Source organism: Megalops cyprinoides, chromosome 14 (assembly GCF_013368585.1).
Source record: "Megalops cyprinoides isolate fMegCyp1 chromosome 14, fMegCyp1.pri, whole genome shotgun sequence".
Lineage (NCBI taxonomy): Eukaryota > Metazoa > Chordata > Actinopteri > Elopiformes > Megalopidae > Megalops > Megalops cyprinoides.
The window spans coordinates 31,846,034-31,872,403 of record NC_050596.1 but is presented as its reverse complement, the minus strand read 5'-3'; the positions used below and the strand labels follow the sequence as shown (position 1 = coordinate 31,872,403).

Below are 26,370 nucleotides of genomic sequence, written 5' to 3'. Positions count from 1 at the left end.
TGCACTTTGAGAGAAACCACTACAGCTTAAGCTTAACCTCAAAACCAGTTAGGGGCCGTTATCCTCCGTGCAGTCTCGCTCTTTGTTTTGCATTAAAAACGTTGCTGGCAATCCCCCGTTGTATGACTACACAAGTTTTTCCGTGCTCTTGTAAAAAAATCTGAGTTGCGTGTGCTTTTTAAAGAAGAGTCTGTTTCCAAGCTTCTCTGTGCTTCTGTGGCCCCATTAGCACTACAGAAATGTGTGAAAACGGCACTGCTACCCCCCGCTCTCTCTCTCTGCTCTTCCTTACAGTTTATATTAAACAAATATGATCGCACAGAGTACGACATCGCACAAAAAATGTTATGCTCTTTACAGTCCTCACCGGCCTGTCCATCCCTGCAGTGTCCAGCTCATTCTGAGCGCGCGCCTCAGGAGGGCACTTTGACTCGTGCGCTAACGCGACTTGTTGCGTGTTCGCGGGATGGAGTGGCCACAAAGGAAAACGCCGCGCCATAGATTCCACGCATCTGTGGTTTCAACCGGGCTTAACCTTGCCAAGCTTCTGCAAGATGGGTCATCCATAAGTGCCCTCAGCTGCAGAGGGAAGGGGGTCTTTCTAGAGACATCAGTCCTGGGTGCTTTAAAAGCTCTGATCTGGCTGAGTGTTGTGAGAATAAGACACCTTCTGCTCCTAACAGCTGATCTTGAATCGGAGTACAAATTTTGTACTAAGCAGTTGGGATTAGGGTTGCCAGCTTGCTCTTGTGGGCCAAGACGTTCGCACAGACTGAGTAGAAGAAGAGATGCAGTGTTTTCCAAGTGATAATCAGTACTCTAGAATAGTACCTCTCCACTGTACCACCAGCATAGTTTACACTGGTGCCTTTAGCAGGGACTAACCAGAGTAATGCCTGGATGCACTCTTGTCAGTGGAGTGAGGCTAATCACTGTTGTAATTGTATAAACATGGCACAGCTAAGCAGAAAGATGTTCACCAATCAGAGTGCAGATTGGGTGTCCCTCAAGGCCCTTTTCTTAGTCCATTCAGAAATGTGCATTGACCTTAGACACTGCAGATGGTGGTTTGTTCCTGTGCCTCAGACCCCTCTGCTGATTGTTGTATTTGTGTACTCATATTTTTGTGCGGAGGGATGGATCTGTGGATCGAGATGGCTTTTCAGAAGCAGATATGAAGGTCCAGTTTGTTCCTGGTAACTAGAACTAACCGCAGCCTTTCCCTGGCAGGGTGAAAGGTTACATGGGACCTGGTGTCAGACAGTATCGTTGGGAGTCTGGTGTCCTGGTACTCTGTGGGAAGAGAATGTGTGGTTTTTAGTGTGCAGATGGTTAGGGGGAGGAAAATTGAATTTCCTTCGGTATCATTTGGTCGTTAAGGCCAGCTGCTTGCTTCCCTTCAGCGCTGCTGGGGAGAGTTTTTGCAGAGCCGAGGGGGACCTTTCAGTTTCCAGTGCCGCTGCTTCCCGGTGACTCCGGGGCCAGCGCCAGCTGCCTCACACACCAGTGCTGTCTTTGCTGTCTTCATCAATAACGTCTTTCCCGTGCCGTGGGCTCGAAAACCGCGGTAGCTGCAGTTAAAATTTGACCTCTTAAAAATGACAGTTAACCCTCTTTCCTGCCCTGCCTCCTCAAACGCAGCTCGCAGAAGCACTGGGAGCCCGCTAACCGCAGCCTTAAAATGGTCCCTTACTGCATCAGTCCCGAGGAAGAGCGTTCTCCCTCCTTCAGGAGCGGCAGAACTCACTCAGCAGGATAAGAGGTGCGTAGGCATCCCTCGGCCCCTGCAGGGAGGATATCTGTGCCGTCAGCTTCTCCGACGCGCGTAGAGGTGACGCCAAGGTGAGCGCGGGCCTGGCGGAACGCTCGCAAATCATTGGTATTCCGACTCGGAGGCTGCGAGCGGCCCGCTGGCAGATGGAGTCTTTGTCAGGGAAGAAAAATGGCGGCGCGGGACTGCGGGGGCCGCTTCGCGCTGTCGGCCACGCTCGCGGCCGGCGGCCTTCCTCCGCTCGCGCGGGTCCCTCGTGCCTGATCAATTACCCCGCTCACGCTGTGTACGTGGAAACGCGGAGACCGATCAAAATACCTGCTTTTTTTTGTTTGTATTTTTTTGTGGGGGTGGGGGGTGTGGGGGGGTAATAAACCCTCGCACAGAGACAGCTGGGCAGGGGGCAGGAGCTGCCTTCTCTCCCTGTCTTTGGAAAAGCCTCTTTAGTGAGCATGCTCAGCGGTGTATCAGGGTATTTAAACTGGCTCAATGTAATCACGCTATAGCCACGTTTAATATTTTAATCTTGTTAATATTTATTTAATATATCTTTATTTTAATAGGAGTTGTAATTTAAGTACTTGGTAAATGGTGTTCTTGATGAAAAATAGACTCCCCAAAGTACTCAGTACTCAATTATCAATGCAATTAAATACTCAGTACTCTGATTTGAGCAGTTATTTTAGAACAAGTATTTTTTTTTTAAAGACATATTGAATAGTATTTACTTGCATTGAGCCAGGGCAACTACATGTGTTTCCACTTGTGTTACATGCCTCAACATTTAATTTACGTTAAAGGAGTCAGGTCCTTGTACGCTGTTTTTATATCGTAATAATTCATCATAAGATTTTTGTTAGTAAAATTATTGTATTTTGCCTTATTTGAATTGGCATCTGATTGTATACTTAATCAAATTGACTAATGTGCATGCTGCAGAAAATGAAGACATGTTCTTAAAACGTTTTACGCTCAGTTTGGTTTCATAATCAGATACAACGGCATTTCGCTTCCTGGAACTGAGTGGAAATACCTTGAGTGGGCAGTCAGAATCTTATGCCCCAAACACTGCAGAGGTCCTTGGATCTGGGCTGAATGCACACCAGCCATATTTCCCCTAAAGTCTAATGTTTAAAATGCACTTATCACTTACAGAGAATTGAAGCAAGTGAGTGCTTGTGGGAGACTTGCAGTAGATTAGGGCACAGGAAGTCCCATTTTATTGCATTTTATGTGCAAATGACAGCTCCAAACAGCATCTTAACAAAGATTACACTAACGTTGTTTTAAAATATATGATATATGTAGGGCATGTGATTAAAACGTGAATTTTCGTTTTGTAGTCTTTTAGAAGCGCAGTGTGTTCGGGTTGCAGTCACACTTCAGACATCACTTTTTGGCATACTTTCCCACATCCCCTGGCGCACGATGACGGAAACTCTCCTGGAATAAGACAGCAGCCGCACGTGCTCGTAATTTTCTTATGGCCATAAAATTTAAGGTAAGGAAAAAAAAAAAAAAATATCTGGAAAGGTCAGGTGGGAAAAAGCGAGTGAAAGAACAAAGGATGCAGAAGGAGAGTGACACTGAGGTCCCGGTTTAATATGTATGTGTTGCAGGTTGGCGGTTGATATCATTAGCTCATCTCATTGTTATGCAACGACTGCTCTCCTGCAGCAAAATGAATATTGTATTCACACGGCCTGTATATTCAGGGAGAACGTCTGGATTTAGATCGGCCGTGCCTTCAGAAGAAGGGCCCCCCTCCCTCCCTCCCCCCCTCCCCCCCAGTTCATCATAATTTCAGAAGAAAAACAGTCATTCATATGGGATGTAGATTAATTTTGAAAAGGAATCCTAGGTTGGCACCGCCATCTTGCTGTTCCAGAGAGATTGTGACTGTTTATTTAGACCACGCCTGTGTGTTTTTGTGTGTGTTCTGACTTTTTTTTTGAGGAGCGCTTTGCTTGTAAATTTGCTGTAATGTACGACTGTATGTGTGTTGGTGTATGTTTTGTGCATTTTTGTGTGTTTGAGTATACTGTATGGTGTGTGTGTGTTGGGTGACACAGGGTTTGTCTGGCTGTAGGAGATTATAAATGGCCTGGCATGCTGCAGTGGGTTGACACTGTTAGTCTGGTTTGAGTGGGAAAACAGGGGCAGATTAGAATAGGAGGCTGCACTGTGGCCCAGAGAGGGAAAAACAGCACATTTACTGAAGTTATTTATGGTCAGTGTAAGGTCGGAATAATGTCCGTAGCCAAAAGCATTCAGATGCCTCAATTTGGAACAGTTCTATGAGCCCCCACTCCTGGTTGCTCAGATTGGAACAATGTTTCTCTGCTGCAGACTGGGTCCTCTATTTTTCACTTTTTGGGTCTAAAATGACTCATATTGATGAGTATTAAACCGAGTGCATGAGAGGTGGAAATGTCTTCTGCCAAAAAGTAACCCATTGCAGCGGAACGCGGCTGGCTTCACAGGATGTGTTACCCCAGCCAGGGTTCCCACGAGCTGCTCAGGTGACACCAGTGAAGACACACCTGTCTCCTGCGTCGGATATTCGCTCTGCGGTGGTGCATTGTGGGACTTGTGTTGAGACAGCAGCCATTGGCTGCATGGGGGTGTGCCAGAGGATGATGGCATGTGTCACGCCTCGGAGCTCCTGTGCGAGAATGTTGCAGCGTGGCGAATGTAATGGACGACAACTGGAGGTTCCAGAAACGGGAACCTCCCCACCCCATAAAAAAAGCCATAACCCCACGGCACTTTCTGAAGGAAAATTGTTGTCATCCTTTTGCTGCGGCCCCTGATAGCGCATACAGCAGCAGCTGATCTGGGTGGATGCCCATGGGGTCACAGTGGCAGTTTGTATTAATGCAGTGTCCTTTCCCTCACCTCTGCTGTGAAATTCACGCATGCAGTCCGATTAAATGGCTCAGATATCGGTCTTCTGCTCTCCCTGTTCATTAGGGATGTTCTGGTCCTCACCCATGTGGTAATTCTTGCTTAGTTTGTACTAGAAGGAAAAGGAACGAGTCCGGAGGATTGAAGCGTTTATCGTAGGGAATAGCACACAGGTTTTCTTGCTCAGTTTTCTCAGTTACAGACAGCCTTGTGCGGCAGCGTGAGGTCAGAGAGACGGAGGCAGAGACGGATGATGGTATTGAGTGGGTGAATGTGCTCTTTGGTAAATGCCGTCTCCTGCCCTTGATGAGAAGGTGGTAATTGTAGTGCCATCTGGGCCACGGATCCCAGTTTTTATTCTCAATGACAGAGAGCCTCTCTTTACAACCACCCCCCTCATGCTTATACACACACACACAGACACGCGCGCACATACGCGCGCAGAGTACACACTCTCTCACACATGCTCTCTCTAAAACATGCACACACACACATGCACACAGATAGATAGTCATAGACCTGCGCTATTTTCAATGCTGACTGGAATGACAAAGTGATTTTGTTCCTGTTTTGAAGCTGTTGAGGCCCTTCATTCAGGTGGACAGACAAGTTTAAAATGGCTGGACTGCAGCAAAATGTTTACAGTTTTTTTTCCTCAGAGCACTTTACTTTTTTCTTTAATTCTAAGTCATGTCACTGCCGTGACCACTGAAAATTTAATGCGCCCACCTGCTGTTCAAACACACTACAGAGTTCAATGGAAAATCTTCAGGTCCATATGAAATATTTAAAGCTTGTTATAGATCTTGGAGATGTAAAAGTCATACTTGAATATAGTTGTGTGCGTGTGTGTATATGTATGCATTTGTGTGCGTGTGTGTGTGTGAATCCCCTGGCAGGTGCGATTGGAGGGAGGGGCAGCACGGTCAGTCGCAGTGGCACAGTCTCCCTCTGTCACCCGAGCGCAGACATTAGCAGACAGCAGAGTTAATTTTCCTGCGCTGCGCGAGAGGAGAGGTTATCCTGTGATACCAGCCCTTCCTCCCCCTGCTCTGCCAGGCCCTGCTGCTCCCTGCTTTCAAAGGCCGTTTGTTATGTGCTGTAACAGGAGCTGCATGGAGGCACTTTTTCCATTAGGGAGCCTCTGTGTCTGCCGCTCCACAGAAAAGGAGCGAACACGCTGTCAGTCTGCACTGTTTTCACGCAGAAAATGTGTCTGAAATTATCCCTAGGGGACATGAGGCACCTTTAAAGAAACAAATTATTGGGGCTATTGTTGTTTTTCATATTGCTTTTAGATTATTATGTCATTATTAATAATGATTATTTATTTGTTTTAGTAGTAGTAGTAACAGTAGAATATACAATAGTAGAAAATACAATAGAATATTGTATTTTACTGTTTCTTTCAAATGGTTGCTTTGCTTTCAGATCTGAGCCTTCAGATAAGGTACCTGCCTCCTGCAGAGGCAGCAGGACATGCCAGCCACCGCACGCACATGCTGACAGGAAAGAACGTCTGAGCCGTTACCCTGTGATGATTTCTGATGATTTGAAGAGATGTTTTATCTGATAGTGTTGCTGATAGAAGGGGAAGAGGAGGAAGAGGGGAGAGAGGAGTCAGAGCGAGACTTTGCAGTCTGTGAGCTCTGTGTCTGGAGCCTCGGTGCCTCACAGCCGTGATATCCTGCCGAGTGGCAGCATTCAGATTTTGCGGTGAGGCAAGGGTTAACGTGGGTGCGCGGAGCGCAAGGCGGCGCGGTGAGGCCGGCGGAGCGAAACGTCAGAGGAACTCCGAGGGTTTCTGTGGTTACAGGTGAAAGACGGCTGTGTCTCGTACCTCAGAGCAGGCGTCTGCTCCGTCTCTGGGAGGAACGCGTTTCACACGGCTTTACACGTAAAGCAAGCAAGAGGACCGTGCCGCTGAGCCAGGCGGCCATGTGCCGGCCCACCCCCCCATACACCGCCTCATTAATGTAATGGCTGGTCTCAGAGAAAGACAGGCAGTTTAACTGCCTCTGAGGCAGAAAGATGGCGCTGACGTTTATGTATTTGTTTATGCGTGTGTGTGTGTCCGGTGATGCGTGCATGTGTGTGTGTGTGTGTGTGTCCGGTGATGCATGCGTGTGTGTGTGTGTGTGTGTGTGTGTGTGTGTGTGTCTGTGTTTATGGGTGGGTGTACGTTTGTGTGTGCGTGTATGTGTAGGTGTAGGTGTGATCTCAGACCAGTCCTGAACTGTGTTCAGGTACCATGCTGAACAGTTTTAGGTACACGTTTCTGTCAAGACACTATTTGTTGTCAGAGATCTCAAATTTCAGTGGACTGTGACTGTGTTTTTAGATTTTCTCATTGAGTTTCTGTAGTTTTGAATGATTTTAATGGTTACTTTGCAAGTTAATGTTGTCCTAGACACTGCACCTTCAACGATTAATGCAGTTAGAGAATGTAGTAATGTAATACAGTAAAACTGATTTTTTTATGTGACATTAAAGTGTTTAAACATAACAGAAACATGTTTTAAAATATTTTAATGAAGCCTGTTAAAACAGGGTTTCAAATGGCAGATACACAAGTTACAGCCACCAGGTTTAATGCAGTGCTCACAAGCCTGCTTGCATAAAAATGTATAAAAAATGGACTAGTTTTCTGTATAAAAATACTTTATTAAAACATAACTGCAAGCAATGATTTAATGGAGACCAAGCACAAGCACAGGAAGTATGTATCTAAAAAAAATACATACATATGCAAAGTTTCATGACCCTGTGCAATGCACTGAATGTACTGGTGTTGACAAAATAAACTGCAGAATCCGATATGGCAGCTGAACCATGTAAACTATGCACACAGAATTTGCTGAGCAGACTGATACACTATGCCATGCGGGTGTTGGGGCTATGACCTTTGACCTTTGTCTGCAGTTTGATTGGCTCATGGCAGATGTATTATTTTACCCACAGACATTTAATGAACAAATATAACAGGGTGGCCAAACGCTGAGGAAGGCCACATTTTCACAGATATCAGTCTAGCAGTTTTTCTGAAGGTTTAAATATTGCACACAAATCAAAAAAGCAGGTGAATGTTGTGCATTTTGTTTTGTGTGGCATTCTTGTATTAGAGTGGATCTCATTTGGCAGAATGGGGTGTGGCACGAAATGTCTTTCACACTGATCGGCCCAGTGGTGAATGAGGTGTGCTGATGTTCATGTTATGCTGAAATTCTGCAGCTTGAGTGGCTTATGACACACACGCGCGCACACACACACACTACATAGGCCATACACACATACGTACACGCACACTCACTCACACACATCACACAGACATATATAAAAGACAGTTTCTTGCTGCTGAAGACAATGCAAATCCACTTCCCACCAGGCTTGCTTCATATCATCCCTGCACTGAATAAACGGATTAAGTGTCAATTTCCAGGTCCAAAATGGCAGACAAATGACATGATTAACCCTGCAAGGATAAATGGCAAAATGTGTGTCATTATGGATTAAATGTGTGCAGGGTATTTATAAATACAGTTGAATTATATTCGTGAATTTTTGAAACACTCTCAATTTTACAGCTGTTTTTTAATGGTGCAAACTACTAAAATGTTAACACTCTTCTCACTCCATTGAGATAACATGAGAAGTGTGTGCTACGTATTGTATATTTCAATCAGTGCAGTTGTGTGCAGAGAATGTAGTGATGTTATTTGACAAAATTATTTGTGTAAAAGCAATATTAATTGATATTTGTAAAACACAACACATTTGTCTTTAAAATATTTTCGGTATATTTACAGTGAGTTTTTAAAACATGTTTTTTCCACAGTACTGTAAGGCCCATTTTCAGTAGGTCGTGAGAAAGCTTCCAGCCATAGAGCTGCCACCTCTTTGTGCTAACTAGGATGGCGGAAATATTAATTTTGCAAAGAAAAGTGTTTTTCTGAAGATGGCTTCCAGGCAGACAGGAAATGGGTTATTTTCCCCCACACATTCATCATAACAGTGGCAGTTCAGTGGAGAGCTGACTGACTGGGGCCTGAAAAGACTGCAGCCGCACCGACTCCCTCTGAATGGCCCAGGTGGGCGTCTCTGACGGATTTCAGGTGTTTCTGAGCAAAAAGTGAATTGACTGTTTTTGTACCCGTATTGTAAATGTATCCTCTCAAGGGGTTTGCCCCTGCAGACCCCTCTGAATGGAATAGGGTTTTAATTAACCTTTGAGTGAAACAGCGGCTGCAGTCAGTTTGGATGGGATATCTGCTCAGGTCTGGCATTTGGGATCACAGGAGTGCCTCTCTTTGGCAGGTGCGGATTCCAGAGAGCAGGCTGATATCACTCTGCAGCCCTGCTGTCGTGTAACGCATACGTTCACATAGGTCATAGACAATGGCAGTGGCTATTTACAGAACCGCAGGGAAAGATTTTAGTTGGACGCACCGAGGGCACACTAAATAAGCAACTCCCATAAGGCACGGAGCGTCCAAAAGGAGGCTTTCTCTGGGTTTTGTTTCCATACAGTATAACATACAGTGTAGCTCTGGGTAGTGCGTTATTTAATGGCAGGCAGTGGTGCGAGAGAGCCAGGCGGGACTGGCGGCTCCCGTTTTGCAGAGTGTGGGGTTGTGGGATATCTGAGCTCCGATAATGGAAGAGGCTGTATTATCGAGTCTCTCCCTCTCTCTGCTGTGCGAGGCGTGAAAGATGTTTTCAGTCGCTCCTGTTATTTATTTATTTTTTCCTCGTGGCTGAGATCACAAAGTGCAGGGAACTGCTTGCCCGGGACATTAAATGCATTATCTGCTTGTGTAACTCCTGCCATCTCTCGCAAGAAAATAACCCAAAGTACACATGCAAGGGAGTCCTCAACCGTCTTTCACCTGGAACAGCCACAGTCATGGCTGAAGGCTTTAAAACGGAAGTGAGATTTTTCAGTCCCTCTTAAGAATGATTCCTGTTCTGTGATCTCGGTCTCAGGGAGGATAATTTGTTCTGTCACACTAAACAATAAAATGCCATCTGGTTCGCATGCTTTTTACAGTAGGTACTGCCTTGACCCTCACTGCTTGTGCGGCATCATTTGAAGAGGTGATGAGTGTTAAAAAAAAAAAAAGTTAAATCTTGATAGAGAAGCACCTGAGAATTAATCATTAATCCAAAGAAATACTGTTTTTCTAAAGGACCGTGGCCAGTAGAGCATCTCTGTGATTGAGATCAGAAACCCGTTTCTGTGGCGAGGGTTTTTTTTTTTTTTTTGCCACTGCCAAGCGCAGCTGCGAGCTGTGTGCTCGTCAGCACGCTCTCCGAGATTTCTGCTTCCTGAGGTTAGATTTGATTTACACGGAACATCTGTCTTTGGCAGGTGTGTGAAACCTTGAAGGCACGTGTCCCCTCCGTGTGATCGGGCACTGGCTGTCAGGCAGCCCTGACAGAGCCGAAATAACGCCCCTCGAGAAGCTCCATTCCAGCCAGGCCTCTGGCTGCTGCAGATCAATATTGCATTGTATGTATATATCTGTGTGTGTGTGTGTGTGTGTGTGTGTGTGTGTGTGTGTGTGTGTGTGTGTGTGTGTGAGTGTGTGTGTGTGTGTGTGTGTGTGTGTGTGTGTGTGTGTGTGTGTGTGTGTGTGTGTGTGTGTGTGTGTGTGAGTGTGTGTGAGTGTGTGTGAGTGTGTGTGTGTGTGTGTGTGTGAGTGTGAGTGTGAGTGTGAGTGTGAGTGTGAGTGTGAGTGTGAGTGTGAGTGTGAGTGTGAGTGTGAGTGTGAGTGTGAGTGTGTGTGTGTGTGTGTGTGTGTGTGTGTGTGTGTGTGTGTGTGACATAAAGGGCCAGGGCAGGTGTGTGTTTCGTATTGCTTCGCTCTTCTTGAAAAGCTGTGATGTCAGCTGTAGAGATGGCACACCAGCTTTAGCGAGTAGGAGAGATCTGCTCGGAGGCCCTGAGTGCCCCAGTTGTGTTTGAATGAGGCCAGGAGAGGAGCAGAGCGGAGCGTTTCCAGTTCCACAGCATCTCCTCATCTCTCTCCCACTCCGTAACGTGACTCCGGCTTTTCTCCCAGGTGCCAGGGAGGGGCCAACGTGCGCCTCCACCGCATGCCGTTTCATAATAAAAGCCCCAGCCAGGTAGCTGAAAGTAAGGAGTGGATTTGCTTTTGAATGTAAAGGGTTCCATTTTCAGTGTTCTGCAAAAAAACGAAGCCGGTGTAACCCTCTGAGCTGGCAAGTGGGCTGTTTACTTGTTGCCGTGTTGCGGAGGGTCACTGGCTGTTGTTCTCAGAGCTGGTTTTTGCTGAAGCGGTGATCAGGCAGGTGAACCATGACCCGAGAGCGCTCCACTGTGACTCACTCTGCACTGTCACACACCACAGTGGCTCTCGGTGGCGGTTGAGGCGTTTTGGCTCCGTTCCGAGAAAGCACAGTGGCCTGATAAAATCCCTGTACGTTCTGCATGTGCTGCAGTTTGCGTAATAAGCTGCAGCTTTAACTTCCCGTGGCTCACGTGTAGCACCATTGGCCTGTGTAATGTTGGGCGGTTTGTCTCATGGCACTGAAGTCTTGTGCCGCAAAGCTGCCCTCCGTTGGGCTTGAAAGCCTCGTGGCTGCCTGAATCCTGTAGTCTTTTTTCTCCCTTAAAAGTTGTTTACTGACAGAAAAATCTGTGTGAATGCTAAAATCCTGTGCATGGGTTTTAAACTGTCGTTTAAGTTTAGCCTCTGGTGAGCCCAGGGCAATCCCAAGAACTGGATTCTGAAGTGGCTCTCCGGCAAAGCAGAAATTAGGCCAGTTTTGTGAGGCTCGGTTGTATTCGGTGCAGCTAAATGCTAAACTGCTGCATTTTGAGACTTTTTCCTGGAAACCTCAGAAGGCCGCATTTTGCTTTAATTGAATTCTTTGAGAAAATGAAAAAAGAATGAATCTGAAAGCTTTTTTTTTTTTTTTTTACACCTGTCATGGCCCTGTGCTTTAGAGTCATCTGGAAAGGTGGCTGCTGGGATGGTTTTCTTTGAGGCTTTTTCTTCTACTGATTATGCCTAATACTACCTGCTGCTGATGATCGCTGCTATTTTTGTGTGAAATCACTTTCCTTTCAGGCTGAGGGAGGAAAATTAAAGTGGAATCTGATGTCTGGGGAGCCGGAATGTGAGGTCACTGACTCTCAGACAGGTGGTGGGAATTTTAGTCACTTGATGCATGTCTTTCTGAAGATACAGCAATTTTATACAAATTAGTAAGAGTCAGTGAAGCCAGAAACGTCTGATTAATGTCTACGGCACATTCCACTCCACTTAGCTTTCAGGGTTGAGGCAGCTCCTCCTGTTACAGAAAGCGCTAGCTGAACACGTTAGCACGTTAGCCATGTGAGCTGGTTTGTATGCAGCTGCTTTTCTTTACATCATCTTTGTAAAACCCGAGCTGCGTGTTCTTCTGGGCTTTCAAACCCATGCAGGGCAGAAGTGAAAAATTCCAGCGTAAGGATTTTTTTACGCGTCTCTGGGAGCGCACAACATCTCCAGAGTGCTGCCCCTCCTCGTTACGAATGCAAATTTCCACCATTACTGGAATCGGTTTATGCTTGCTTTGGGTTATCTGCAGAGGGCTAATCAGTCATGATTTTCCCCTCACATTTGGAAGACGGAATTGATGCAGGGACGGACCACTCTGAGAAAAACAAACAGAGTAATGTCACAGGGGTGGAGATTGCGTTCCCAGTGCACGGTGGTTTAAGCCGTTCCAGGTTTTACGGAAAGTAGGTTAATGTACCACCCACAGGCAGATTATCCTGTGCCAACCTGCTTCCAGTAAAACCAGGAACGACTCCAAAGGAAGTCAGGAATGGCTGTGCATTGTCAGTTATATTTCCGCCCCGGTGGCATTCTCTGGTCTGTTATTTCAAGAAGGAACCACCAAGGTCGGAGCAGGTTAAAATGAGCTTTGCGCCAGCGTCTTGATCTGAAAGTTATTCATTACTTCAGGAGTGATGCAAGGGAGCGTCAGACATTTCTGAGCAGGCTGAAGTACCGGGATCAGCAATGCTCTGCCAGTTTAATCATTCGTAGAATTTCCCGATTCACCGAAGGGAGAGGGTGTACTTAGGTGCCTGTTTGGAGAGTGTTTTCGATGTTACAGTTTTTTGCGAATGTAAATTAAGCAGCTTGAAGGTTGAATGAAGTGCGATTCGATTCATTGATCTAAAATGGCAAGAGGCAGATGCATCATGGTCTAAACGCAGTGTAGAATTAGCAGAGTCTTCCTGATTAGCAACACATGCTCTGTAGCTGAAATAGCTGGAAGTCTGGAAATGCGCACCTCTTTAGCGCCATGTGTCAATCATATAATGAGAGAGCCGAAGTGCAGCTACACCGCTGGCTTTCTCCGTCACTTCTTTCAGTGCGATTTATCAACAGAATGTTTTTTCGGGATACCTTTCTGAAGGGTTGATCTATGAGACAACGTGGCCGGCTCTTTCTAATTAAAAGGCAGTTTCGGAAAACTGATTACATTATGCTAATCGCGTGGGAGATAATACCTTGACGGCAACGAGCGGGAATGACGGTCAGGCCCCCATTAGGGCTTGCTAGTTTCCGCCACGCACCCCCTGCCATGTCACCCTGAATTTCTCAGGCGGGTGGGTGACACACGGTGGCATGTGACTCTCCCACCGCACGCCGTGAGCACGTCACGCCTCCATGGCGTGTCTCTGTGGACAGAAGCGTGTCTCAGGCTTGGGATGGAACAGCCCCACCTTCCTTCCGATGAGAATCAGCCCTCCAAGCATATCAGTGTGGAAAACAACGAAAGCCCAGATACACCCTGTACCAGCAGTGTCTGAGATGGGCTCCCCACAGCTGACAGTGTCTGTATTAACACACTGTGTCAGTCACAGCCCCTGTTTGCAGTGGTGTAACAGTGAAAGCTCTGTCCGTGCAGTGGTGAATCCTTGATGGCTGCATTAGTAGTGGCTGGGACTCCTCAGCCAGCCGGACTCTTCTGTTCAGCTCCGTTCATGAGCCACAGGGTCTGCCTGCAGTGGCTTTGCTTGTGATGGCTCTTTGTGAAGCGATGTGTGTGAAGCAAGATCTGCGAAATGAAACACAGATCGAGTCATTTACTGTAGAGTCAGGATTACCTCAGACTTCTGCAGCTGGGCGTGTAAAAAAACTAAAACTCATATGAAGCAGTTTCCCACGAAGATGATGCATGGGTGATTCCAGACTTGTCAAACTGGCTGTTTAAGTGTACCAGTAAATATTTCGGTTGTATGTAATATTACACTGTGGGGGGGGGCATCAAAATCATTCTAAAGCGTTAGAGTATTGCCAAATGCTGCATTGCCGTTTCTGTTGAGCTACATTCATTGAGTTGCTACATGGAACTGCTAAATTGTTTTTAGCGGAGGTCAGTCTTGTAGTGTTATTTATATATGAGAAGCAGAGTAGCTTAGTGGGCAAGTTACTTAACCCAACCCAGAATTGCCTCAGTAAATATCCAACTGTATAAATGGGTAACGCAAAAAAAATTGTAACCTATGTAAGTCGCTCTGGATAAGAGCTAAATGCCTATAATGTAATGTTATTTTCCTTTGGTTGGGTTGTGGGCTGTCACCTGAGGCCTGTGCTGCTGTATGTGGTGATGAGGTGGCTGTCTGTGTGGGGGTGGGGATGTGTTGCCTTGGGAAAGTGCCTGTCAGTGGCTGCTGTCCTAATGTGGGGAGGGGACAAAGAGGTGGAAAGGGAGTGATTGGGCAGAGTGGCAGAGGGGGCGGAGCTGTGAAGAGGGCATCATTGAGTGGGTGGGGCCGTGGAGGAGGCAGAGCAGGGAGGAAGGGGCAGAGACACAGGGAGGGTGGGGCAGTGATGCGGGCAATGGGACGCCACTCTCAGGATGATTGACAGATGCTGTTAAGCTGGTGTCCACGGCTGCCATTCTCTTAACATGGGTTCCATTCACATCGAATGCTGAGTTCATGGTTCTTATGTTTCCCCTTTGACAATACACTGCCCGTGGTGCTGTTTTCCACATTACAGTGCCTGTAACTAGAACTAATGAGGAGGCTTGGCTGCTTAAACATGCCTGAAAAGAGAAGGGTGACAGAAAGCGGTGAAAAATGGTAGGTATTTTGTGCTGACACCACTGTGGCAGCCAACTGTGATATCATATGTGGCTTGGCCATGTCCCAGAATGCACTTCTGCTTTGACAGTATCTGTAGGTAACAGTGTCCTCTCCTTTATGGGAATCGTAAGGCTCTCGCTAGTCGCAGGGCAGGAAGGGTTAACATTTAAAGGACACGAAGAAGTCCCTTAGTACTGTTATCTACACAGGAGGCCATCACAAAACCTTCCCAAAACCTCTGCCCCCGTTCTCCTTAATGCGTTCTCACAGGGAGGCCGGTTTTCGGTCCGTTTCACATAAATCAGACTCTTTCTGCAGAGCAGGAAGTGAAAGTGAGTGTAGATTTGTCTGTGCAGAGCTGGTGTCCTGAAGGAGGGGTCATGTTTGCATACAGAGGTGAGGTGAGCACTCCACCTCTGCTTTCACTTTGATGGCTGTGTTACTGCCGCTGGAGGAAGCTAAGGCTAGCCAGGAGGGCAGGGAGTGTTGGAGTTTTCTGTTAAAGTTCATCGCCATACAGTGGAATTACTCAGTTTTGGAAAGCACGTCCGTTTGGATTTTCAGACAGTTGCTTGTAAACGTAGTGCCTTGGGTTTGTTTTTCCCTCATTCTGGTCTTAAATTCCTCTGCAAACACCAGTGAGAACAAAGTGTGTGCTAATCAGTGATACAAACTCCAAATTAATTTTCAGATGGTGCTTACAAACGTGGTGTAATTAGCTTTTTTTAATCTGTTCTGTTTAATAATGTTTAGTCAGAAGGTGTTAAATGGAAACATCTCAGGAAAATGAACCGGCAGCTCTTTAAATTAAATTATAATTGGACAATTAGGCTAACTAAAGAAGACAAAAACCCTTAAAAACAAGCAAAGTCGAAAGCAAGGAGGCACCCTGGAAAGCCTAAAGGCTTAATTTAGCCATGCCAGCACACCGAGCTCCTTACACACACACACCTTCTCGGGCCTCCGCAGCACGGAGTACAGATTGCGGTGTGGAATCTCGGGACCTGTATCTGTAAGGTATACAAGCGTATAAATGTTTTACGTGATGTCTTCGTCCGAACCCTCCCACCCCGAGCTCACAGCTGCGGCCCGCGCTGCTGTTAAACTTCACTGCGGCCGCGGATTTACTGCGCTCGGAGATGGAGTGAATTAAATTAGCGGAGTGTGGCTGTGTGGGGTGTGCTCTCTCCTCCTCTGGTTTCGCCCGTCTCTCTCGTCGGGAGCCGCCCGGGCGAGCGGGCGGGTGGGGGGAGACGGATCCTCCATCGGGGCCTGTCGGGGGGTGTGTTTCGCGGCTGCATCCCGGCCCCTGCGTCCCCTCGCCTCCGTGCGCTGACGCCTGGTTTATGCAGCAGGGGGTTTTATCTCTGAGACGGATCCCTCGGTGGGAGCCGGGAGGCCGTCCGAACGCGTTTACCGCAGCCCAGACCCGCCTCCGCTTCGGCCACCTTAGCACCTGACTGCGCGGTGAAATGGGTAAAAGTCACGGTTGCCCCCCGTCCCTTTCCCAATAACAGAAATGGGGTGCCCCGCTCGTCCCGTAAGGCCGAACACGAAGGCTGCCGAGGTTTGCCTTTTATCACAGGGCCTCTCGGGATCGTACAGGTTTGACCCCCATCTCCCCTCGCAACAGCGTCCCCGTATTGCAGGTCACCGGGGTTACATTTGATTTCACAGCATGGAAGACTCCTCATGGAACACCTGTGCGGTACGATGGGCTCCTTCCTCTACAGCATACTGCCCCAGAGACTGTGACCTCCTTCCGGCAGCTGATGCAGGCCTCTGCTTGGTGCCATTTCCTTGTTAGTCGCTATTCAGTAAGGAATGGAAGTGGATTAAGAACGGAAGTGTGACACACATTATGGACCAATAATAACAATATATGTATCTCTAATAGATTTCCCATCTCTAAGATGCGTATTTTCTGCCTTCATATTTGCAGTTATGAAGAGTGGCCTTCCACGGGAACATAATAATTCAGCAGCACAGACCTCTTGATTTTGTAACGTGAACAAAAAATGATGTATTATTAAATATGAATTCTTGCCAGGAACATGCAGTGTTATGACTTCTTTTACCTGCAGGAGCTGGTGTTAAATACTGCGTGGGGAGGAAAAGGATCAGCGCTGGTCTGTTTTTTTCCCCTCCCAGCTAAATCATTCTTAATTGATGATTGCCAATGCAGGTGATTGCCTTATATTCCACCAGCAAATTAAAAGGAGGAGAAGAATCACCTGAGGGCCGGTGTGTATTATTCAGGAGTACAGAATGAGGGATAACCTTTGCACGGGCAGCTTAGGCTCATGTTTAATTTGGATCCGTCTTGCGCGAGGTGATTGCATCCTTTTTCACCATTCTTGCAGCGCCTGCTGTTCTCGCGCAGATACAGACGCCTTCCTCCACACCCCGTCTCTGAGCGAGGGATTTGTTTTTCTCTTCCACGCTACTCGTTTACCGAGTCGCCACCTCGGCTTTGATAAGACAGCCGCATCACACTCTTTGGGAAGCAGAACAAGCTGTTGGAGTTCAAAACTGTTGAGGTTTTTTTTTATCAAATACATTAGCACTTTGCAGGAGACTGCAAAAGCAATTATCATTTGTATGGTAGGGAAAAGCGTTAATTAGGTTCTGCGTGTTGGTGTCACTGGAGATACGCTACAGGTTTGATTTCCCCACATTCCTTTTAATGACATGGGCTAATGTCCATTAACGTGAGACATCAACAGGAAAGCGGCCCTTCTCACACATAAATTCATTTAAAAACATTCAAATACAGGCATGCTTATTTCCAGAATTGCCATTTCATATTCTTTGCATTTGTATATGAACAAGATGGGCCAAAAAACTGCCACATGAAAAAGGCATGCAGTCCTTTGGATGCAAATGGCCTTCACTCAAAGCCACATCAAATAAAAACTGTAAATGTATATTTAACGCTCCGTTTACCTGTCTCTACTGATCTGAGCTGAGGGATCAGATAAAACTGCGGAGTGGGAGAGTGATGTGTGCTGACAGTGTAGGGTATTTTTTTCCACAAAGACGGGAGCGTTAAGATGAGCATGCAGATGCCTGCAGAATCCCCCATTGTTCCTGAATGAAAGCAGGGACTGGTTTTCTTTGTTTTGCCTTTCACATGTGTGTCATCTGCATTATGCATATCAGCTGTGGAGAAAAGCCTTCTAGCTGAACCACAGGTGGAGCTCACCCTCTCTCTCTCTCCCCCTCTCCCTCTCTCTGTCTTTCTTTCTCCTGCTCTTTTTTCTTTAGACTGGAGGGAAAACCTCATCCCCCATACATGTGTGGGAGATGTTAATTTATACCATGTGAAAACTGATGACTCTTTTCTTACCGCACAGAGGAGAAACCCGGTCTGGTTTTCAGTGCTCAGATCCACCTGGAGGTAAACTGTCACTCTAGCTGCTGAGTGTGTGCACCAAACCGCCCTGTGTCCGAGAGGCTCCGGATGAGCAATGGTGTACGAATGCCTTTGTGTCTCACAGTCGAGAGGAAAGAGGAGAAAACAAAAACCAGATGGAACCATTAGAGAATTTCACTGCAGAAATACTTTCAGGGTTTTACATTTAAAGCAGGAAATCTGCCATGAAAAGGCTGTGCCTTTATGGAGTTAAATACCCTGCACTGAACCTGACAATTACTGTATTTCACTGTTTCCTCTTTCTGATTAAAAATAGCAGATTGCAGCATGACTTCAGCCGGTTTGATTTAAATAGTCATTTCCTAGTTGTCTTGTTGTCTGCAGCGGATAATCATCCTGATGTAGTGGAAAGGTAAAGAGCAGCTGAGTGCTTCAGAAATGCACACGTTCTGCTTTTTCCCCTGTTTAACGCACAGTAATAGCCAGAGTTTAAAAAACTAGTGTGTAATTATTTCTAACAAGCATTGGCCTACCGGTCTGGCTGCGTTCGGCTTATGGAAACTGAGTGTTAATGAGCATATGAACCACAGCCCCAAACAGGCTCTCTGGCAAAATCGAGATTTCTGAATATATCCAGTTAGGGTCAGACTTGACTTTTCTGCCACTTTAAGGAGGAGACTGAGACTGTCAGATCGTTGTGCCGTCACTGAGAGGCACACCCCCTCTATCAGACCTGAGATAAGTCTTACAAGCATACATCCACATCCACATATGTAAGGGAATGGAAGGACTCTTTACTCGTCAGGGACATTCTTCCGCTCTTCCTTGTTTTTTGATGAAAGCCAGGAATCTGATCTGTTTCGATGAGTGAACAATAGGAGGAAATGGTTATTTATGTGGCCTTACTGATATGGCAGATTTAGCCACACTATGGGAAAGTTGTGTTTTAAAGCCACACTCCTCTATATATATATATTTTTTTTTTTTCAGATGTGGTTAAATGAGGTGTGCCTGATGATGAGGTGTCTGCATTCTGGTCCAAATAGAAGATCCTGAATAGACTACAGGGCTGAATAGTTGTGTGTGCTTTCTATTCAGACTTAAAAATCCACTTGCACCTTTCCTCACGCCTCTGAAATCCACAGGGACACATGTTTTGGTGCCTCCAGTGGAAGGGTGTGCAGTGATGTTTGGGGTGGAGCCGTGGTGAAGACGGTCCATACTGTCCACAGGGATTCCTGTTCCCACAGAGTTACACTTGCATGCTGAGTGTCATCACATTAAACTCACACCCTCTTCATCAGGATCCATTCACTCCCATATTTGAAACTACCTACTAGTGCCTAACTACTAGCATCTCGTATGCCTTCTTGCAGTGTGTCCAGAATGGCATTTCAGCAAATAGGTTCCTTTCAGAGATGTATGCTCTGTGTTATACCGCAGTGACAGAGGGCCTTCCCACTTCTCCTTGTGAGTACAGGCAGTTTCTCTTCATGAAAACTGATTATTACAGCCACGATAGCCAGGATTTATCCTCATACTGAGTATGATGTGAGCCTCATCGTGGTCATTGTACAGTGATGGAAAGAAAACAGACCTTAAAGGACCGGAGGTGGTGTGGTTCTGATAGACGGGACTCTGCAGGAGCTGGAGACGGTGCAGCTCGGGAGCAGTGGTGGCTGTGGGCTGGCTGTGTTTAGCGTGGGGAGACACGCCCCTGTGTGGCACTGCTCTAATGCCGTCTGGAGGGAGTCTGCTGTCCGTCTCAACTAACACCTCACTGCCATCTGCCACCAGGACAGGGCGGCATAATTGGGTTTGTGTCAGGTTCACTGAAACGCTGGCACTGCCAGCTCAGCTGTGCTCCGTCCTGCTCAGTGGAAAACCATTTTACAAATCCGTACAGTTTCTTTCCTTACAGTTTACCTGAGGCTGCTGTAATGGAAAGTATACTTGCTGAATGTCTTTGGTTGTGTGAGTCATTGGCTTGGTGTGTGCTTGATGCGCTGTTTTTTACTGCCTCTGAGATTCATTTTCAAATTTTTTGCTGCCTTTTCCAGAAAACTTTGCATTGAATTTCAAGGAACAGTTAGATTTGTCTTAAATCTTCAGCAGGTTGCCTTGCAAATTTTTTTTTTTCCTTCATGCAGCAGCTTTATGTGCACCTTAAGCTGGTGGTTTATTTCTGTGACATGAAAACTCTTTTCCTGTAAACAAGATGTCAAACACGATGTCACTTCCTCACATTTGCCACATAAACCAGATGACATGATTTTATTGGTCTCTTGGCCTGCAGTTGAAACAAACTCTCTTAGGGGGCATTCTTTCTGCAGCGTTGTTTTGGAGCAGGGTGTACAGCTCGTTCAGAGAATCAAGACACAGACTGAAACAAACAAAGAGAAGTCAACCCCGCCGTCCTAAGGAGGTGGTCTTGACTTGTCTGACAGAAGATCACAGTACAGTTCATTGTGAAAACCTTCTGTGTGAAGATGAGAAGATCCTGGTTCTTTTCCAGCCGGGAAACGGGGCGCTCTGCGCCTGTCTCCTCACAGTTCCCTCTGCCAGGCTGCTTTGCAGAAGTCCTCGTGTGGATGTGATCCTGGCGATTTATGTTTCCGCGGGTGTTCGCTAACTCATGCTTCTTACGGCTCAGACGGCTAGCTGCAGCCACCTCAGATCACCAGGGAACAGGCCGTCGGGGTGCTGAGGGCGCATGCCGGTCTGCAGGGCTTACCAGTGTCCCATCTGCAGCGGGGGCGTCGTCGGCCGTGCTCAGCCACCACAACCGCACCTCATAACCCCGCACATGACTGCAGTTTGGCTGTGTATTTGAATGAGCTTCCTGCTGGGATTGATGTCTCCCTGCACTTCAGGCCACGCAGATACACGTGCACATTTTCAAAGCCAGATCCTGCACGGCAAGATGGTGTCTCCAGGATGGCTTGTCTGCTGTTGCACGGCGAGATGGTGTCTCCAGGATGGCTTGTCTGCTGTTGCATGGCGAGATGGTGTCTCCAGGATGGCTTGCCTGCTGTTGCACGGCGAGATGGTGTCTCCAGGATGGCTTGCCTGCTGTTGGGGCAGATTATGGGAAGCACCTCAGATACCGTACAGCTGACCTATGACAAAGACGGGCCAGTCGGCACATCGCTAGCTAACTTCAGAAATGTCTGATCTACAGCTAGGCCAGTGGCTGAGTTCGCTGAACGCATAGCTTCAGTCATAGTGGAAAAAGACTGAACCGTGGAAGGGTCGCTGTAGCACATCTCCTGTGTATTTTCATTCATGTCATCTTTTCAAGTCCCCCCTGCCTGTCACCTCCCTCACACGGGCGTAATGAAGGACTGTTTGATCACGGCGGTGAAGATAATGAGAGATGTGGAGACGTCCGGGAACAGGCCACTCCAGGCCTGTGTAGTGGGGTAGTGGACCGCTCAGGGCTCCCTGGTAGGTCAAGCTCAATATAAAGTTTTTTTTTTTTCCCTCTGCAGTTGAAAAGGAGGCCTGGAGCAGAAAGCGCAGTTTAATCATCTCTGAGGGATGGAGCACCAGGGAAGGGATGCCAGTCGTCATTTTTGGCGACACTTTAGCAGGAACTTGAAGGTGTAAGGGGTAACGCAGGTCTGCCACAGCCTTGGGTACGCGCCGGGGCCTGGCATTTCGAAGAGGCGTTGGTGGGGTGTCTAAACTCACCCCCCCCATCGACACACCAAGACTTCTGCTCTCACCAGCCATGTCGGGGCACAGCTGAAAAGGATTTTGGTGTGTTTTGTTCTGGGATCGTCCCACACTAGAAGTGTTTAGTATTTCGCTTGTGTTTTTACATCATGTTTCCCCCTCTGCAGTAAGCGGAATGGTCCTGCTATTTTTCCTCTGTAACTGCAGGCTCTGTGATGGTGCTCAGAGGGATCACTGCTATCCTCTAACTGCAGCTCCTGTCATTTTACTCAGAGGGATCACCAGCTGTGATTTGTTAAGGCACTTAGAGATGCGGTCATTGTCACCTGGCAACTGTGCAGAGACGAATATTCAGTGAGTTGTGTGTGTGTGTGTGTGTGTGTGTGTGTGTGTGTTTGTGTGTTTGTGTGTGTGTGTGTGTGTGTGGCATCACTGACATATTAGGTTTGGAGACCACAATCATATTCACATATATCACTTTCTGTATTTAAGCAGAAGCTGTTTGTTTATTCTTTTGCTTGTCTTGTTTATGCGTTTATCTTGTTTATCTTGTTTATGCGTTTTAACGCAGGAGAGGATACGGTTGCTGTTTTGAAATGGGGGGGTTGGGCCGTGGGTGGGGATTTTGGGGGGGGGTGGGGGGGGGGGGTGGGTTGGTTGGACAGAAAGGCAAGATCAGCTGAGTGCAGAAGGGAGTCAGCCCCCTCTGACTGTGAACGCGTTGTTGGGGGTGTTGGGGGGGTTGGGGGGGGGGGGGGGGTTGGGGTTCAGGGCGTTCGGTTTAACGCACGCGCTCCATTAGACGAGACGTCGTTGCTTGCAGCTGATCCGTGCCGATAGCACCTTAGCGGGATTACCGCCGTCAGTGCTGGCCATCTGTCACCCAGGCGGATAATAAGGAGTCGGGCAAGACACACGCCAACCAGCCTGTCCCGCAAAACCAAAAACAACAAAAACGCCCCTCCCTACCCCGGGGCGCAAGGACAGTGCGCGTGAAGCCTCTGCCCAGAGGCGGCAGCAGCATTTACCCACATGGTGGCAGTGGGAGGGTTGCTGAACCGTCGGGCTGTCGTGAAACAGGCTGACCGTTTGCCATTGCGTCAGATTCGCTGAAGTATCCTCACTGCCTGCTGATGCGGGTGCTTTGTGGTTGTGGTTTTATCTGTGGACGTGACATTGATTCAGAGTGAATAGTGCAGCCTATAAATCACTGCATTCTGAGGCCGTTAGCATCGGTTTCTGCTGCCGTGGAACATGCAGCCGGGTGCAGTGGCTGGGCTGTGCTCTGCTCTGCAGCAGGCGGGAGGTTAACACCTTTCAGGGGCTGTACAGCACATGCTCCACAAACCGTGCTGGTAATTAAGCTTACGTTTAAGCTCATTCTAATGCTAAATACCTTTAAATTTCTGATGGGATTGTTTTCTCACACACTGAAATGTGATATGATTACCGGGCTGTCAGTGTGTTGTGGCACAGTGAAGTAAGGGCTTGTTACCTAAAGGTTGCCAGTTCAATTCCCAGGTGGGGAACTGCTGTTGTATTCTTGGGCAAGGGCATTTATCCGAATTGCCTCAGTAAGTATACAGCTTTGGAAATGGATAACACAGAAAATGAAATCATCTGCTAAGCAAATGTAATGTACATTATTGTAGTCATCATTGTTGACATAATATTTTCAAAATGCTTTTTATTATTTTTGTTATTAGCCGTGTTAACAGTTTTCTTTCACCTCACCACTATGTGGGGGGTCCTTTGGAGAAATCACAGAAACGGGATTCCACCTCAGAGGCAGCAGAAATAAAGAAAATCATTGTCAAACCTAAACCCCAGGCAAAATGTGTGGATTTTGAGAAATGACAGGTATTTCCTTGTTCACAAAACTCCACATTTAGCATGTATTAAAGAGCACAACAAATTGAAGAAATAAGGGACTCTTTTTGGGCTGCTGGAATTATTGTTGCCATTTAAGAAATTTGTTGATGGTGTATAGATGATGTAGGTCTACTGCTAGAAGTAAAATTGAAAAGGGATCATCAGACCTCTGCAAGCTTTTCATAATCTGGAAGCTCACCGTCTTCAGAGCTTTCTTTGGAATTGCTTAATGGGTAAATAGGTATTACCTTTTGTTATTATTTCTTTGTTAATTAAATGTAGCTGTAACTACAGTATAGTAGTCTTTTTGTTTGAATTAGGAATGCATTCATTTTCTCATTTATTTCAATGCATCTGTTAGAATTCTACATTTTGGACAATCAAGAGAAATTGTAAATGGCATACAATGAACTTTGAACAAGCTCACCTCAGAAAGAGTGTTCAGCTGTTTGGCTTTCAAGCCAGAGAAGCTGAAAGTACTGTTTTGATCCCCATTCTTTTTAGTCTTCCATGCCAAAGGCAGAGGACACACCTGCCAGTGATCGTGATCTGTGTAAAAAAAAACCTGCCAGGTGTGTCACATGGTTTGGTGGTTATCTTGCTTGTGGAAAATGTATGATAATATGCTTATAGCCACTTCTCCTGTATTGTCACTCACATAAATCCTGTAGATTCATTATGTGACATCACTTTACTAAGTGTGTCAGAATTGGCTGGTGGCTGTTAAGTTGAAAGCCGTTTCTCCATATCTGTTACTCTCATCATCTGTTATCACATCATTACTTCAGATATTGCAGATAGGTTCAGAGTGGCGTCCCTTATAGGAATTAAAATATGCTGGCTCATGTGGTTTGATGGCTCGGCACAGAATGGCAGGCATACTGGGATGTACATGAAAGTTGTTTCCTTTTGACCTATAACGCCCATAACCTTCCAGAGCTGCAGGTAGATCGACAATATAGCAAGCTGTGTGCGTGTGTGTGCGTGTATGTGTCTGTGTGTGTGTGTGTGTGTGTGTGTGTGCGTGTCCGTGGGTGCGTGCGTGCGCGTATGTGTCTGTGTGTGTGTGTGTGTGTGTGTGTGTGTGTGTGTGTGTGTGTGTGTGCAGTTATGCAGTTTGTATTTGTGTGAATTATATTTAATCTTCTAGGTAAAATTTGAATAAGCCTGTGTAACACTATGTGACTAAGCATACAAACGCCCTTAAACACTCGGGCGAGACGGGGAACCAAGATTCATCTTTCATATCAGGTTAAGTCAGAGTTTCCAAAGCACTGTTAGCCTGCAGAGCGTCAGTTCAGCCCTGTTCTGTGGTTACCACCTAATGCAGACACCAGCTCAGAAAGTCCCTGCGTAAGCTCAGGTCCCGCACCACTACAATTAGATTAAAACTAAATCAACACAGTTTTTACATTAAATAGTGTAATTAGAATTCGTAACCAGAAATCTAGAAAACGGGCATAACTCGGCAGGACATAATGATTTTTCCTGTTCATTTCCTGCTCATGTGAATTATGAGTTATGAAAGTGCAGATGTTTTTTTTTTTTGCAATGGTGCAGATAGTTTGCAGTTGTCTTCCTGTTTAATAAAAAGTGACGACTAAACAAGACATTCCATCCGGCTTTCGCTTCACTCTTTCTGTGCTCAGTTTATGCTCTGAACTTCTGCCACAGCTCTCAAGTCAGCTGAAAAATGCCCCACACTGCGGCCGATGGAGCGAAGTCAGTCGGCGTTGTAGTAATTACAGTCTGAGAGCAGCACAAGATTCAGCCGCTTAACTGCGTTTTTGACAGCCACATACTTCCAGAGATGGACTGCAGCCAAAAAGATGACTCAGTCCTAGAAAAATTAGTAATGCGTGACTGGAAAGCATATTGTTGACTAATTAAATATGGTTAACATCTTTGAGACAGGTACCACTGCTAGGCTGTACCCCTTCCTCTGTGGGTAACTCATTCCCGATGCTGTTGCAGATGCGTTTGTCTGTAAAGAGGTGGAATCAGTTTTATGTGGTTTTGGAGCCAGTTTGCTGATATTCCGATGATTTGCTCCATGTTGTCTAGGTTCTGGGCGTTTGGATTAAAGAGTACCATGCATAGCAAGCACTTTGATTTTGTTGTCACTGCAGTAGAAATAATGGCTTTTTACTTTCTATGACAGCACTGTCTAATATAATACAGAAAGCAGACTACATGGGCATGTATGGTTTCAGGTGTTTAACTTGGTGTCTGATAGTTTGATGAGTTAGATCAGGTAAACTTTATTTAATTGTATCGATTGAGCATAACTTCTGTGTAATACAAGGGAAATTTGCGTCATGTTTCACATATGGGCTCATTGCACACATATGTAACTATCCAACTTAGTGACAGTATTGGCTTGGATTTGATCACATGTTTCATAAAAGACTGATCATTCTGTTCTGTTTTGTTTTATTTGTGTACCATAATGGTAATAGGTGTCATGCTTAGGTCTAACTGTTCTGTATAATGAAAGATTTAATTTATTTTTATTAATAGTAGTAATAGTAGTACTTTTTATTATTTTACTTTTCATGTAGAGCATAACTTGGTATGATGCATTACAGCCATATCAGGGACAAACGGTAACAAGAGCAACGGCGACCAGCTACACAACAAACAGAATGCCAG

The 26,370-nt window shown here is 46.4% G+C and overlaps 1 protein-coding gene across 12 annotated transcripts in view; it reads left to right on the top strand.

Moving 5' to 3' along the window:
• The window catches only part of LOC118789307 (bromodomain adjacent to zinc finger domain protein 2B-like), an 80,130-nt gene that overhangs the window by 18,336 nt on the left and 35,424 nt on the right, over positions 1-26,370 (top strand). The window contains exon 1 of one of the 12 annotated variants that reach the window (XM_036545653.1): positions 21,556-21,615. The exons of the other annotated variants lie outside the window; for them this stretch is intronic. The gene's annotated coding sequence lies outside the window, so the exon portion shown is untranslated. Of the gene's footprint in view, positions 1-21,555; positions 21,616-26,370 lie in introns of those variants that run through there. 12 annotated transcript variants of the gene reach the window in all.